The sequence below is a fragment of the Cebus imitator genome, unplaced genomic scaffold, assembly GCF_001604975.1.
Source record: "Cebus imitator isolate Cc_AM_T3 unplaced genomic scaffold, Cebus_imitator-1.0 Scaffold0, whole genome shotgun sequence".
Lineage (NCBI taxonomy): Eukaryota > Metazoa > Chordata > Mammalia > Primates > Cebidae > Cebus > Cebus imitator.
In genome coordinates, this window is record NW_016107315.1 from 11,118,135 (window position 1) to 11,128,654 (window position 10,520).

A 10,520-nucleotide genomic window follows, 5' to 3' on the forward strand; every position below is an offset into this window, starting at 1 on the left:
TTTAGTAGAGACAGAGTTTCACCGTGATGGCCAGGCTGGTCTCGAACTCCTGACCTCAGGTGATCTCCCTGCCGCACTTTCCCAAAGTGCTAGGATTATAGGCATGAACCACCGGGCCCCCTTATGATGTTCTTTATTATCTTGGTATTCAAACACATACCCCTGGAAATTCTGGAAGAGTATAATGCACTCCCGTCAGCCATAATCCAACTTCAGCAATGACCCGCTAGTGGCCGATCTTTTTCCTCTATACTCCCACCCACTCACCCCTTTTAATATTATTATTTTGAAGCCAACTCTAAATATCATATCATTTAATCCGCAAATGTTTGAGTATGTTCCTTTAAAATATAAGGACTTCAACCATTGTCTCACCTAAAGAAGCTAATGTTAATTAGCCAGTCACTCTTCATGTAAAAGTCATAATTTTCTCCTTTACAGTTGGTCTGAATCATGATCCAAACAAGAACCACACACTGTGAGTGGTTGACACTTTTCCCCATCTCTTTCAGTCTATAGGTTTCATCTCCATCTCCATCTTTTGCTTTTCTTTGTAACTCATTTATTGAAGAGGCTGGTTTTTCACACTGTGTGGAAAGTTTCCTAGAGTCTGGATTTTGCTGACTGCATTTTTATGTTATTGTTTAACATGCCACTCCATTCTCTGTATTTCCCATAAATGGAAAGGTGGAGGTTTGATCTGATTCGGGTTGAAAATGTTTGTGAGACTACCTCACAGTTGGTGCTGCTCCTCTCAGGAAGCACTTTCCCGCTGGTTGCTGCTGCTTGCGAAGTGAGCGGCCACTGACGTCAATCCCAGATCCATTCATTCTTTAGTGGTTGTACATTGGTGACCTGGCTTAGCTTCAACACCCTATAGCCTCCTCCTACAGACCCTTGCCCACCTCTGTCCCTGCTTCAGTCCCTTTCTGCTCAGTGGCTCCTTAGCTACCAGCATTCCTTGGTAGTTGTCTGCCAGATTCCCATCCAGGCCACAGTACCACATATGACCGGGCATAACAAGCAGGAGGCAAAGTCCAAACTCCACCTGAAACTTCCCAGTTAGGGGGCTGTCCTTCCAGGAGAGGAGGCTGGGAGGTCATCACAACACAAACCCTGACTCCTCTAACTAAAATAAGAAAATTCCCTACAGGTGAATTCAAGTGCAGCTCAGTGTCAGCTAAGATCACATCATCCTTTGAAAGGGAATGAAATGGCAGCTGGGCACGGTGGCTCACGCCTGTAATCCCAGCACTTTGGGAGGCCAAGGTGGACGGATCACGACATCAGGAGTTCAAGACCAGCCTGGCCAGCCAGCATGATGAAACCCTATCTCTACTAAAAATACAAAAAATTAGCCAAGCATGGTGGTGGGCGCCAGCTACTTGGGAGGCTGAGGCAGGAGAATTGCTTGAACCTGGCAGGCAGATGTTGTAGTGAGCTGAGATCATGCCATTGCTCTCTAGCCTGGGCAACAGAGTGAGACTCCGTCTCAAGGAAAAGAAGAAAAAGAAAGGGAATGAAATGGGATTGCCCCTGCTAAAATTCCCAGGTGATTATGTTGTCTCTGTCACTTGGAGCTCTGAGTCTACTTCCTCTAACTCTCCATCCCACTCACCACTCACCTCTCACACCTGTCCTCTTCTCCCTGCACATCCAGGTAAGGGACTCTGCCCCCTCACTGTGCTTTGCCTCCTAAAATCTCTCGCATGGCTCATTTGTGAGCATGGCAGATTTTTCTTAAGTTTGGGGCAATGGTTGGGTTTCAAGCTGCCATGTGGCCTCTCTTCTCTGGCCCCTCACTATCCTCTAGGTTCACAGAATCACTACCCCTCATTATAGTCCAGCTCAGCTCAATATGTCGCTGTGATGACAGAGACTACCTGGTTCTTGTCTCACTCCAACAGCACGGAAGCCCTGACAAGGCTTTGAAATTGCTGCCCTTCCCCACTCCCAGCTGGACTCTAGGAATTCTCTCTAGAAACAATGTAGAGGCAGACATTCCTCTCCCCTTGGAACTACATTTTCATACCAGTGGATCCCTTGGGCAGTCTGGCAAAGCCTTTGGACTCCTTCTCAGAATAATGTTTTTCAAAACACAAAATAAAATACATTAAAAACCAATGGTAGCTCAAAGCTGGAAATAATCCAGATGTCTTCCAGCGAGTAATGGTTCAGCAGACTAGGTCTACCGCAGAAGACCACTCAGCAATAAAAAGAAACAAGCTGTTGATCTGCACACACGTGGATGCATCTCAAGGGGATTATGCTGAATGAAAACAAGCCAATACTGTAACCTCCCAAGGGGTTTGGCTTGCCCACTGCCTAGGCAGAGCCAATTCATCAAGACAGGGGAATTGCAATTGAGAAAGGGTAATTCACACAGAGCCGGCTGTGTGGGAGACCAGAGTTTTATTACTACTCAAATCAGTCTCCCTGAGCATTTAGGGAACAGAGTTTTTAAGGAAAACTTGGTGGGTGTGGGGAAGCCAGTGAGTCAGAAGTGCTAATTGATCAAGGATGAAATCATAGGAGTTGAAGCTGTCTTCTTGCACTGAGTCAGTGCCTGAGTCAAATCTCCTTGCACAGGATTAGAAGAGCCAGTTTATCTATCTGGGTGGTGTCCGGTGAGGGTCTGCTTCCTGGTTCATAGATGGTGCCTTCTCACTGTGAACTCACATGATGGAAGGGACAAGAGAGCTTTCTGGGGTCTCTTTCATAAGGGCATTAATCTCATTCATAGGGGCTCCAACCTCATGACTTAGTCACCTCCAAAAGGCCCCACCTCCAAAAATCATCACATTGGAAATTAGGTTTCAACATATAAATTTGGAGGTAGTGAGAACAATTATTCTGTCTGTAATAGTGATGAGTATAAATTATGTTTCAAGATACCTGTGACAAGGTCCCAATAATATTACAAGCTGATATTACAGATCTATAATCCAAAACTCCAAAATGCTCCAAAATCCAAAACTTTTTGAGTGCTAACATGATGCCACAAGTGAAAAACTTCACACCTCACCTTATGCGATGGGTTGCAACCAAAATACGGTGAAAACTTTGTTTTATGCACAAAATTCTTTTAACTATTGTTTAAAATTACCTTTGGGTCATGTGTGTAAAGTGCATATGAAACATAAATGAGTTTCATGTTTTTGTGTCCCAGCCACAAAATATCTCATTATGCATATGCAGATATTCCAAAATCAGAAAAAATCCAAAATCCAAAACACTTCAGGTTCAAAACACTTTGAAGAGATATTCAACATGTTCTGTGTTTCATTGCCTTCATTCATAATTGAAAGAAAAGTTAATTTTATGAGAGGTTAATGAAAATAAAAGTGGAAAATTTTTCCCATCCAACTTCAAAAATTTCCTGAATTAGATCATGGACTTCAAATTAAGAACCCTTGCCTTGCTTAAAACAGCAACTGTCTCTCCTCCGTTACATGGCTACGATGGTCATAAAGCAAAAAGTAGCAGCAGAAGCATCTGTGGAAGGGGCTGTGGTCACATTGCCTTGTTAAGCGTGAGACCAGAGGTTCCCTAGGGGTTAAGGTAGAATTTCATATTTTAAAATGTCAATCAGAGGCCGAGGTGGGTGGATCATCTGAGGTGAGGAATTCAAGACCAGCTTGGCCAACATGCTGAAACCCCGTCTCTCACAAAAATATAAAAATATTAGCCAGGTATGGTGCCATGCGCCTGTAGTTCCATCTACCCAGGGGGCTGAGGAATTGCTTGAGCCCAGGAGGCAGAGGTTGCAGTGGGCAGAGATCACGCCACTGCACCAGCCTGGGCAACAGAATGAGACTCTGTCTCAATCAATCAATCAGTCAATCAATCAATGTTAATTGGTGTTTCCCCACCATTCACTTTTCTTCTACTCAAACAGCAAGACTCAGGGAGGGTCTTTGAATTTTTTCTTGGTTTTTGATTACAGGAGTTTGAGGCAATTAAGGTTCTGTTTCTATTCTATACCAAACTACACAAGTATTCCCCAGGCTAAGAAGGTGAGAGGCAGGAAGGAAGCAGGTCAGTCTAAACATTAGAGGGACCCTGTGCCCTGCCTTATGGCCACAGTCCTGGTGTTTGTGGGACCCAGAGGGGTACAGGGACATGGCACATGGGGAGTCCATGGTGAACAGGTCCACAGGTAGCCCCATCCCAATCCCTAGCCTGAAGCAACCAAAGGAAAGTGCTTAATGAGCGGCCGGGCCTGAAGGTGCTGGCGGACCACAGTGAGCGTGGACATACAGGCTGGTGTCCAGCAGGGAGGCAGCATGTGGATGTCTCAGTGGAGGCCTGTGTGGCACCATGCTCCCCTGCACCTGGGCACTAACCAGTTTCCTGGAACTGATGCAATTCAATTCGGAGTGACGGCAATTTAGTGTCCACATCCTGTAGAATGTGGTCTCAAAATAGAAAATAGCTTGTTCTAGAAAAATACAGTCATATTTTCTCATCTACTTGAGTCTGTGGCCAGAGGTGCTCACTGGAGGCACCTTCAGAATCCCCTGGCAGAGCTCCTGTAACAGGCACCATTGGTGGCCCTCGTCTACCAGAGCTTCCACCTACTGGGCACACGCTGGCTGACTCCTGCTGTCTGTACGCACACTGCTCTGTCTGTGGCCTTGCTCTAATAACAAAGCCTGCTGTGCCTCTGCCTGCCAGTGCAGCATGCCAGAAATTCCAGGACATAACGTTTTCTGCCCCCCACCAAGAACCCCCAACCAATGACTGAGGTCAGTTGGTGCCTAAATGCGCCACCTCGCTTGCCCTTGGGTGGAATAACTCCAAGGTGTGTGCACCCCGCTGTCTCCCTGAGTTTCTCCCAGGGGATTAAGTCCAGCCACCCACAGGGGAAGCTGGTTTGCTAACACACTGTTTACTGGCTGCCTTCCTTCCTCTGCCTCACCTCCCCACTCTCCTGCCCAAGTCCCCAACTCCCAGATAAACCATTAGTGGAACCATATGACGTTGCCAATAGTTGAGCTTTTTGACCTATAAAATTGGCAATTTCATATAGCTCAACCTAAAATTTACACTCAAATCTTTGTCTCAGAGTCTGCTCCAGGACTACTTCCCTTTCAACGCTTATGTACTGCTCTATCCAAAGCCTGTCCCCTCAAGTCACCCCCCAGCCACTCCTAGAAAGAGTCAACGGAAAGAAACTGCTGAACAAAATTCCAGGAGCTGAACCTGTGGGTTGACAGAGGGGCGTAGGCCTCCTCTTGTCTCACAGCGCAGCGGCCCGGAGAGGTGGGGGTGGGACAACACGGAGACGGCTCCAGGAATGAATGCGTGACCCATCCACATCATATATCATAGTGGGAAATGTGGCAACAAAATGAGGAAGTCGTGAGAGATAAGGAAACGCTGTAACTGGAAAAGTGATGGAATGTTTGGAAGCAGAAGCTCTGGGTGTGGGCTTGGAAGCTGGAAAAGGGAACGTGGGTGGCTAAGAAAAAGCCCAGAGGCCCGATCCTAGTCCCCTCTCCTAAAGAATTCAATTCCCTGTAAATGGAGAGTTCTGGGCATATAAATAGGTTCAGGAACACTTTGGCTAAATCAACATCTCAGGCATAAATACAGCACTTTACCATCTCAGTTAGGCACCCAACAAAAATTATTCTGTTTCTGTGGCTCACAAGAGTATGGAGACCATCCTGCTAGACAGCAGGGAAGGGGGAGAATTTGGATGAGAATCCAGTCCTGTTACCATCTAAGCAGATATTTTTGCCTGTATCCCACAATAGGAAATGCATTTTACTTGGCAGTCTATCGTACGCGTACACACGCATACATAAACCTGAAAAAATAGGCTAAACAAAATAATATTACCCTAACTACTACCAATTGTACTCAGATATTTTCTTTCTGTTTCATAATTTTTAAAAGCTGAACATGAGCCAAGCGTGGTGGCTCATGCCTGTAATCTCAGCATTTTGGGAGGCTGAAGTGGGTGGATCACTTGAGGTCAGGAGTTCAAGACCAGCCTGGCCAACATGGTGAAACCCATCTCTACTAAAAAATTAGCTGAGCATGGTGGCAGGCATCTGTAATCCCTGCTACTCGGGAAGCTGAGGCAGGAGAATCACTTGAGCCCGGGAGGTGAAGGTTGCAGTGAGCCGTGATTGTGCCACTGCACTCCAGCCTGGGTGACAGAGAAAGACTCCATCTCAAAAAATAATAAATAATAAATAAATAAATAAATAAATAAAAGCTGAACATGGCTCATTAACTGATTTTTTTTTCTTTTCTTTTTTTTTTTTTTTTGAGACAGAGTCTCACTCTGTCACCCAGGCTGGAGTGCAGTGGCACAATCATGGCTCACTGCAACCTTCTCCTCCCGGGCTCAAGTGATTCTCCTGCCTCAGCTTCCCGAGTAGCAGTGATCTCAGCTCACTGCAACCTTCACCTCCCAGGTTTGAGCAATTCTCATGCCTCAGCCTCCCAAATAGCTTGGATTATAGGCATGCTACCACCACACCTGGCTAATTTTTAGTAGAGATGGGGTCTCACCACGTTGGCCAAGCTGGCCTGGAACTCCTGATCTCAAATCATGCACCCACCTTGGCCTCCCAAAGTGCTGGGATTACAGGCGTGAGCCACCGTGTAATTAACTGATTTCATAACCTGCTTCTGGGTGGTAACCTGCAATTTCAAATATCGACCTTGAGTGTATTCAGAAATTAAGGGGTGTGGACAGAATTTCTGGGCTTTTCTCAAACACTGTGTATTTGCTATCAGCCTCTGTCCCATTCAGGGGTTCAGGAATTGCTGGGCTGAGCCAGAAAAACTTCTAAAATTTCATAAGGTGACGACGATTCTGATCTCCTAATCCAGTGCTTCAAATAAGGCATTGCTACCACCTTCACGTTATTTGCCACATCCGTCTACCACCTATACTATGTATGAGTGTATGAATATCTTCTCTAAATCAACTCACTGCTCTTTAAAACTTAAATACTTACTCTAGCCCTGTTTTATGGAATATTTTCAGTAAAAGCACACATTTAATGTTATGTCCCAAGGCAAAAAAATAAAAACATAACTCAAAAAAATAAAACACGCTTGTCCATTCCACCTTAACTCATCAGACCAATGGCTCTCCCTGCCCAATTCCTTTCACAGAAAACCATCCTGTCTGCTGTCCCTAATGCCTAGAAAGGCCTCAACTTCTGTCCACCTCTTCAGTGACAATCAGCCCCATCACTGTGGCCAGCAGCACTTAAACTCACCAACCCTATGAAGTGTTAGGGTCATTTCCATTTTACAAATGAGGAACTGAGGCACAGAGAGATCAGGGAGACCTACCCAAAATCCCACAGCTAGGAAGTGACGGGGCCAGGTTTTGAACCCAGGCTGTCTGATGACAGAGCCTGTGGGCCTAACTGCTAGGTGTTTCTGCCCCCTTCTGAAGCTGCCCATCCCAGTCCCAACCCTAGTATCGCCCCTTAGAGGACACCTTCCTGGACTACCCGGCCCATAAGATTACTCTTCATATGTTCCCAAAGCACTCACTTCTTGTCTGCTTAATTCATTTGGAGGTAAATCATAACCTATGGAGACATTGCCTCTACTAGACTGGGTGCTTCTTGAAGGCAAAGCGGCATCTTATTCCTGTGTATATTTCTGGGTCCAACAGCCCATCTGTGGCCTTTCGTGTTTGCTGGACACTGTGATCTGCCTTGTGGTTTAACACACACTCAGCACTCCTTGCTAGTTATCAGCTCACAGGCAGGTTTCCAGCAAAGCCCTGGGAATAGTCAGGGGTAAAGGGAGATGAGTCAGAAGCAACGATTAAAGGAGTCTTAATCTGAGGTCCATGGATCCCCAAAGACCCATACTTGGTATGCAAGAGATCTGAGCTTATATGAGAGCAAGATTACATCCTTATTTTCACTAACTTCTGATGGAGATTCAGCATTTCCTTTCATCAAAATGTGACCCATGACTTTGCCACCAGTAAAATCCCTGATAGTTCCATTTCACATCGCCATCAGAACAGACATCTAAAAATATTTGCACTCATTACTTCCTGGAAATTCTGGTTGTTTTCAGACCCACTGCTAGATCTTGTATTTAAGGCATTAATAATAATACACATAGATAGCACCCACTATACTATAATTTTTTTACAAACTTGGTAACTATTTCAATAAGATTGACATTCTTAGAAACTTCAGTAGAAATGATAATCATATGTATTTTATTTTATGCATTTTAAACCATGTTTTTGTTTTGTTTTGTTTTGTTTGAGGTGTTTCACTCTGTCACCCAGGCTGGAATTCAGTGGTGAAATCTTGGCTCGCTGCAACTCTGCCTCCTGGATTCAAGAGATTCTCCTGCCTCAGCCTCCCGAGTAGTCCCAGCTATGGAATATTATCAGTAAAAGCACACATTTAATGTTATTTCCCACAGCAATTTTTGTATTTTTAATAGAGTGATTTTTTGTATTTTTAATAGAGATGGGGGTTTCACCATGTTAACCAGGATGGTCTTGATCTCCTGATCTTGTGATCCACCTGCCTTGCCCTCCCTGTAATCCTGTGCTGGGATTTCAGGTGTGAACCACTTCGCCAGGCCTAAAAGATGATTCTGAGAGGGGCTCCATAGGCTTCACCAGACTGCTGGGGATGGAGGGGAGGGCTGTGGCACAAAAAAGGATAAGACACTCTCCATAGAGTATCATAATTTAGAAATGGGTTTTGGAGCCAGATGGACTGGAGTTCAAACCTTAGTTTTGCCACTTACAAGCCAAGCTGCCTGGGCCTCGGTTGTCTCACCTGAAAAATGGGGATTACTACCTACCTTATGAGATTAGCATTGAGCACCTGAGTAAAGGTGATTTCCTAACGCAGCTGGACTTCCTGGTGAGGCAGACAGTGCCTGATCCTCAGCTGGGATAGGGTCCACCTTTCTCTCTGCTTCCTATCCCTCCCACTAGAGAAGTCACATGTGTCTCTCAGCCTGGCAGAACCCAGCTCTCTGTAGCAGGACAGAAAGGCTGACCTCAGACTCTTCTTGGATACTCTATTTTATTTCTGAGCCCAAGATCTGCACCCGACACCCCAAATTAGCTGCCGCTATCTGAGGCTCCCAAGAGAGACCAGTCATCTTGCTATCACATGCAAGTAATGTGAAGCAGCCCCACCCAGTGGACAAATGTAGAAGTGCATGTAAAGAAGGCTTACATGCGCTTCTACATTTTTCCACTAGGTGGAGCTGGTTCCCATTCTAAATACCGCAGCCCAACAGGGCAGAACTAGAGAGCTGGAGCATATTCCATCTCCTCTCCTACCTCTCCCATCTCACTTAGATTTATCTTTTCAAATAGAGCCTGACATACAGAAAAGTTCTCATTTTGTGCGCCTTTCCAGTAAGCTACCACCGTAAGAATAGTAGTAACTCTCCGAACTTCAAACACGACAGGTTAGCTTCTAAAAATGCTAACCTGTCATACAGAATATAGTATTTTGTGTTTGGTTTCTTTTATTCAACATTATGTTGGCGATATTACTTGCAGTTGTAGTTCATTCATTCTCACTGCTTCCAAAGGCTCCACTGGGAAAATATGCAAAAAAATGTATTTGTATCCTCATCTGCTGCGTTGGTGAAACAATTGAGGATATAATCTACCAATTGTAGATTGGTGAAACAATCTACAATTGTTTCACATTCGCCTAAGTTCTCAGTATGGTCAGTTCTTGGTACGAATCTCGCTCAGGCTGGAGTTGGCTGGAGTGCCATGGCGCAATCTTGGCTCACTGTAACCTCCGCCTCCCGGGTTCAAGCGATTCTCCTGCCTCAGCCTCCCCAATAGCCAGGATTACAGGCGTTTGCCGCTAGCCCCGGCTAATTTTTTTACTTTCAGCCATTCTAATGAATATGAAGTGGTATCTGCTTGTGATTTCAGTTTGCATTTCCTCGTGAACTAATGACATTGAACGTATTTTCACATGCTTACTTGCCATCCATATGCCTTCTTTAATGAAGTGTTTTCTCACATATATTGTCAATTTTTTACAAAATTGGGCTGTGTATTTTCTTACTATTGAGTTCAGAGGATTACTTCCATAATATAGACTCATCAATCATGGGCCTAAATGTAAAACCTAAAATTATAAAATTTCTAGGAGAAAACATAGGAGAAAAAAACCTATATGACATTAGGGTAAACAGAGATTTCTTAGTTAAGACACCAAAAGCATAATCCATAAAAGAAAAAATCAATTACTTGGACTCCACCAAAATTAAGAAGGTGTGCTCTTCAAAAGACACTAAGAGAATAAAACAGAAGTCACAGACTAGTAGAAAATATTTGCAAATCATATATCTGATAAAGGACTTTTTATCAAGGATATGGAAGTAATCCTCTGAACTCAAGTAAGTAATTTTTTGTTTAATTAGCAGGGTGTTGTGGCATGTTCCTGTAGCCCCAGCGAGCCTTCTACTTGGGAGGCTGAGGCAGAAGGATTACTAGAGTCCAGGAGTTGGAGGTTGCAGTGAGC